Raw genomic sequence first — 7,450 nt, 5'->3', positions numbered from 1 at the left:
ACAGGCTGAATTCTAAGCTTGAGTTGCTTATTGATCCCATGCAGTCTGGTTTTATTAAAAATAGATTCTTACTTGATGGTGTAGCAGCAGCTCAAGAGATTATTAATGATTGTTTTCAAAACAATAAAAAAGGAGGGATTTTTTTAAAGTTAGATTTTGTGAAATCTTATGATATGTTTGACTGGATTTTTATTCTAGATGTTCTGAAAGCCAAAAGGTTTGGTGATAAATGGGTAAATTGGGTGCAGTTATGTTTAAAGGGAGGTATGTCTGCCATTAATATAAATGGAAAAACTGGAAGGTGGATTATGTCTAAAAGAGGTGTTCGTCAAGGAGATCCTTTATCACCTCTTCTTTTTGTCTTGGCAACAGATTCTTTTACTAGAATGTTAAATCTAGCTGTGGATTCTCATCTTATTGAAGGTTTAGGCCTTGATAATATGAACCTTAAAGTTCATTGTTTACAATATGCAGATGATACACTGATTTTTTGCAAGAATAACAGAGAACAGTTAACAGTTAACAGTTTTGAAACCGATTTTATACTGTTTTGAACTAGCTTCTAGTTTAAAAATCAGTTTTAATAAGAGTGTTCTTATTGCTCTTGAGAATAATGATTTTTTACAACAGGGCTTGGCTACCATGATGAATTGTAAAAGTGATAATTTTTTCATTATCTATCTTGGGGTGCCTTTAAAGGTTGGAAGGTTAAAAAAAGATGATTGGTTTCCTTTGATTGAAAAAATAGAGAAAAGATTAGCTTTATGGAAAGGGAAGTCTTTATCTAGAGGGGATAGACTAGTGTTAGTCAATTCTGTCATATCCTCTATGCCAATTTTCTAGTTATCTTTCTTTTTATTTCCTTCATGGGTTATTAAAAAAATTGATATGATGAGAAGAAGATTTTTGTGGATTGGATCTTTGGATCATAAAGGGAGTTCAAATTTGGTTAAAATGGGAAGAAGTTTGTAAACCAAAAAACTATGGTGGTTTGGGGGTTAAAAATTTGAAGATTATGAATAAAGCTCTTTTGGGGAAATGGCTTTGGAAATGGTTTCATGGAAAACCTGGTCTTTGGAAACAGACTAGTTTTCATAAATATTTTGAAAGAAAACCTTAGACAGAATTTTTACATTCTGGAAGATTGCATCTTTCACATTTTTGGAGAAATATTCTAGTTAATACTGACAGTTTTTTATGCAGTACTCAGGTGGAAGTGGGACATGAAAACATTGCTTTATTCTGGCTTGATAAATGGTTAGGTTCATCTACTCTTACCTCTTTATTTCCATCTTTGTTCTCTCTCACCTCATCCCCTTTTGCCTCCATTAGTTGTCTGAGGAAGAATGAAAATAACTTGTGGAGATGGGAGGTGCTTTTTAGTAATCAGTTGACTGGTAATCTGGTGTTGAAATATTTTAATATGATGAGTTTTGTCAACTTTATTAATTTTGATCAACATGAGGATAAAAGAAAATGGATATGGGAAGCTAAAAAGATTTTTATTGTTAAATCTTTGTATCATTTTCTTAGTGATGGAGGGTTAAGATATGAATGTGCAAATCTATGGGATCTCCCTATTCCTTTAAAAGTTAAGTTCCTAGTTTGGTTGGCTCTAAGAAACAGCTTGAATACAAAAGATGTTTTGGAAAAAAAAAGTGTTCATTTAGAGATGACATGTTGTTTATGCTCAAAGGTGGATGAAGATCATACACATTTATTTCTTAATTGTGAGTTTGTTTACTCAATCTGGAGATCCATTCAATTCAAGTTGAAGACTGATGATGATTTTAAATTGAGTTCTTTGAAGGAGGTATGGTTAAACTAGAGTAGTAGTAATGTTGGGGAATCTAGAATGAAGAAGAATGTTTTCATTTGCTCTCTTATTTGGTGTGTATGGCAGGAACGCAATGACAGATTATTCTCTAATAAACAGAAGAGTTCTCTTGTCCTTTTGAACAAAATAGTGACTTATTCAACCTTTTGGTTAGGTTCTAAAGAGATCTCTGCTCGAGTTGCTAGATTACAGGAAAGAAGAAGAAAGAGAGCTGCGGAGAGAAGTCAAGTTGCTCAAGTTGCTGAAACTAAAGACATGACTTTTGTGATTAGTGTGATTCAGTTGGAATAAAGAATTCACAAAGAATTTTTTGTGTCTGATGTTTGTTTGGAAAAACAGTTTTAGTTTTTAAAAGTCCTTTTTACTTGTTTGGGATAATTTCAGTGATATGTACAGGGGTGATATTGTTCTTGGTATGTAGTTTTTTATTTGAACTTTAGTGCATACTCTTGATTGGGAGTATGCTCTATATTTGTAACAACCAGTTTTTGTTAATTTAGCTGGATGGAATATTGTCAAAAAAGATTCAAACTTTTTCTTTTTTATAATTTTAAATACTGTTTACTAGGATATCTGCGTTTATGATTGAATTGATGCCTTCGAATCTTTTCAAAATCAGTTCATTAGCCTTCAATTTTCTAAACCATAGAGAATAACTTAGCTTTAAGAATTTTAAAGGATGAGACTAATGAATCTTCCCAAAGTCAAGAGGCATATATGATATATCCTAATGTTTTATGTATGCTGTAGTCATAATATTATTGGTCTAGTTTTCTATTTGTTTGTATTTGATACCTCAATTAGAATGCATATGCTTATTAAGGTATTATTCTCTTGTAAGGAAAACATGATTTATTTACTCTTTGGACAATAATACACACAATTTGCAAACAAAGTACAAATAACTTCCCTTGATCCTAGTTCCTACAAAAATTAAAAATGTCCTAAAATAATATCAACCCGGAAGCAGAGCAATGAAGATTTCTTTTAAGAAAATTAAGAACTAGAACGGATCTTGAGTTTAAGAAATAACAACTAAAACAATAAAGATCAGTGCAAAAACTATGGGGATTATGCTTTCCTACCATCTGTTGGGTCCTATGGAGAGCTCGCAATAACATCATTCACTCAGGCATAATTTCTACCCCTCAACAACTGGTCTCCAAGATCGCTCATTCACTCAGGCATAATTCCTATGGAGAGCTCGCAATAACCTCATTTACTCAGGCATGATTTTCTGGACAGGTGCAGCATCATCGAAGAAGACCCTCAAACTAAAAAATCCCATCCGGGAGAGAGGCTTCTCTAATCTAATTTCATTTAGTGAAGATAGAAACGGGGATGCAGGGATCCATTAATCAGCATGAGCCTGCAGACCCACCGCCTACCTTTCATCATCTTTTGGACCCCCCCCCCCAATCTTTCATCATCTTTTGGACAATATCTTTGTAATTAACACACCTGATTTTGGATTGCTACTTTATAATCCTTGCTTTTGTATATATCATTGGGGCATCTAAGAGTGATTTCATGAGTATTCCTCTAGTCGAGTGACGACATAGGTCCGTTCCTCTACAAATGGGGATTCCATGCAAATCACAAGTAGATATCTATCTATGTAAGGTGTTTTGGTTTTTAATACATTATATATATAGTACCTAAAAAAAAATTAAAACAACAAAGATAAAGTGCAAGAGGAGGGAGGAGGAGAGGTAAAGGAAAAAAGATCAAGGTAATTTAAGAAGAAGAGAGAGAGATATTGGTTGAGGAGGGGCATTTTCCACATGAGAAGTTTAAGGGGCTCAGAGCAAATGACATGATAGTTCTTAATTTGGGACCCAGACACAATCTTTCCTGATAACAGTGAGGTGTTTCTATATTAATGAAACAAAATTGATGCAGTGTAGAGAATATTTGCCTGGAGATAGTATGAGAGTCTTGAGCCAGTCTAATAAGTCCCCCTACAGCTTAAAAGCACTATACTTTATCTTTTTCCATTGCTTTCTACCTCTCTTTTGCTTTATGAAAATGCTCCTCTTTTTCCTCCTATTTAATAGCCAACATAAATATAAAGGCCAAGCTCAAAGGATATACAAGAAGAGAGGTAAAGTAATACAACCACAAGGTCCACAACTTTATAAATTTAAAATTAGAAAACAACCAAGATAACACCAAAGCATTATAATTTTCACATGGCAGCACTATACTGTAATGAAATAATAGCAAAAACTTCCTCAACCAACACGACAACAAAAGAGAAAAGAATGGAAGCGCATGAATAAATTTTTTATGTTAACATGAGACTTAAAGTGCGTGTATCAACTACTCAAGGATGCAAAAAAAAATAACAAAAGACCACAGATTTCTAAATAATTACTGATCTTATCACCTGTGCGGCTGTGCCGCTAACAAATTACTTATCTTATAGAACCACAACTACCAAACACCCACAAGTAAAGTATCCAATTCACATTAAACATCGGAAGACCATTGAATTTCCATTGGGTTTCAAGCTTCAAATATACACGAACTACAACCTTTTTTATTTTATTTTATTTTGATAACTGAACTATAATATTTTAAAATAAACTAAAACCGCACAGATGTAACATTTTCCCTTCACAAAGCTTATAAGAATGACTGTAATACACAAAATTCTGTGAAAATCTAACCAAGCATCACCATAAATGGAAGCTGCTTATTTGAAATTTTGTTCCGGGTAATCCTACTGATCATTTTACAAAATCCTACCTAGGATAATGAGAAAAACATACTTGCGAGTTTAAAAGCACATGATTTTTGAAATAATGCAGTGAAACCACCGTTTACAAATAATATTTATTCGTATTACGAAAGTTTACTACGCTAACGCTGACTATTTATTTTCTCGATCCATTGCAGAAAGACAGTGAGGGCATGTACTAATTCAGTACCTGAGAATATTACAACATTTGAAATAATATCTGGAATAAAATCAAGGCACAAGTAGTCCTAGTCCCCTAGACAAAAACAACATAAATATTGCAACATTTGAAATAATATCTGGAATAAAATCAAGGCACAAGTAGTCCTAGTCCCCTAGACAAAAACAACATAAATATTGCAACATTTGAAATAATATCTGGAATAAAATCAAGGCACAAGTAGTCCCAGTCCCCGAGACAAAAACAACATAAATATTGCAACATTTGAAATAATATCTGGAATAAAATCAAGGCACAAGTAGTCCTAGTCCCCTAGACAAAAACAACATACGGAACAACGGTTTTAATACCTGCAATTTTGTGGGGTTTAATATTTTCGATAGAAACTCTAAAATCAGGGAAACTCCATGACAGCAGAACAATGAAATATGAGAAACTAGGCACAAAATTCTCCACTTTTACAAATAAACTTCTGTCCAAAAACAAACACGGGAAAAGAAAAATCATCGTGTATAGCCATACATAAGGTAACTACATGAAAAGGAAAATAGTCAAGGTCCTAAAATTAAGAAAGCAAACTAGAACTGTGAAGGGTCTTACAGACCTATACACAGAGCAAACTAGAAATAATGCACACACAAGGTAAAATTAAAAACAAGAACCATACAATTTACCTTCTAATAACTACAGCTAGGTTTGCAATTGCTCAATCTGTTTCAAGTGAACCACATGAAGATGCTTCATATATTTTGTACAACAGATTAAAAATGTGTCATGATCAAAATAAAGATAAACAAGTTTCAAGTAAATTGTACAACTAAGCTTAGCAGGACTTTGCAAAGCACACAGACCCGGATAATTTACAATGCATTGCAACCGGCAAATATCATTCACAAAATGCAAAACCAATTCACAATGACTAAATTTAGCTTAACATAAACTCTTGACATCACATCACATAATTATAATTCAATGTAAAAAAAAATCCTCAAGCAGCGTACCATATCAATTATGAACAACCATGCAGATACATAAATAGAAGGCTGTGGCATCACTTTTTGGAGAAGAAAAGATGTAAAACATAAATAACAAACCTGTTGCTAAAGAAACTAGTTTCTATTCATCACACTATTCAAAATAAGTCACAAACATCCTGCAGGTCGTATATTTGCATAATCTCCTAGCTTATTATGCACATGAAATCCTTCCTATAATCAAAATATTAAAGCACATCAAAATTAGTCTAATTTCATAATCACCAAAATCTAATACTGACTACCAAATACCTCTTAGAAATTAAATGATAACAACTGACCAATTAAAAATTAGCAACTCGATCTAGACATTAGCTTGAAATTAACACAATTACACATTGCCTTAAATTTCAAATACAAGTATCTTGAGACCTAGATCCATTTTGTCCACAAATTATTCATGAGCCACTCCCACAGATGTGTAGATACAATAGCAATCCACAAGATGCATACATCGATAGACCATGATTTTTTTTATTTAATTAACGAAGAACACAAGAAAATTCAAGCTAGCTCTACACAATTCAAATCTAACAATGCATTTGGAAAAGCTAAGGCTGAAGTTTCCATTTACCTTTTGCCCAATACTTCTCATATCAAATTATTGATATCAATCTTCAAACCAAACAATAGATTTTACCAATTTAAGTAAGCTGAAAGGTCAAGGTACCAAACCTAATTGATATTTATCCCTGTTGAAGTAAAAGCATAAAAAGCAAAACAATAATGATGACAGGTATAATGTCAATATCAAAAGAAGACTTTGAAATTTCAGGGCTTAATGCGCTTTAACAATTATCTCCCTGGAAAATTTCCTAACTAGAACTTGTGGCTCTATGAGATGAAAGAGAAATCTTATAGTACACAAGTATAATGAGAATTTTCAGAAGTCCAAACTAATGAACAAGATCATACAATGTGTCATCAACTCAGCAAATAAATTTGACCTGCTAAAACAAACCAAAACAGAGAACGAAACGTTACCGCACTGTAATTGACCAAAATTATCCAGCGAAGTCGCAAGAAATAACAACTACACAGGAATAACTGCAAATGCAACATAACCTAGCAAACATACACTCAGTACTATACAAGACTCTTACATGAAGAAATTCGCAGGAACACAACAATTGCTGAAAATATATTCAAAGAAACTTAATCAAACAAATGTGTGCTAACCGCTAATTGTGCTTAGCAATGAACAAAATTCAAGCTACTAACTTCACTGGTTGATCAACACAATGTACATGACTAATTTATGCACACTGATAAACACTAAAAATTTCAAAATTTGATATTTTTACCTCAAACAACAAGGCCGAGTGACAATGATTCGATCCTTCCACTTCAACCACAGGAATGCAGATGCAAGATCAAATCTTTCCCCCTCCAACCAACTTCTGTGTCCAGAATTTACCACATGCAACAGTAAAAAAAGAGCTAAACAAGATCAAAAGAGCAGAGTAGAATTAGAAACCACCCTCAATTCCAGTCGCTTTCAGTAACACGAGTCCCATCTCCCACAATGTACATACAAGTTACAACAAACCACAAAGACCCCTAAACTCGGAGAAACTCAAAGCACACAACAATTAAAAACTGAAAATTTAAATTAGCATTGGGATCAAACCTAAAACTCCTCTAACCTCCATCAA

Source organism: Asparagus officinalis, chromosome 6 (assembly GCF_001876935.1).
Source record: "Asparagus officinalis chromosome 6, Aspof.V1, whole genome shotgun sequence".
Classification (NCBI taxonomy): domain Eukaryota; kingdom Viridiplantae; phylum Streptophyta; class Magnoliopsida; order Asparagales; family Asparagaceae; genus Asparagus; species Asparagus officinalis.
This window is presented reverse-complemented; position numbering follows the sequence as displayed.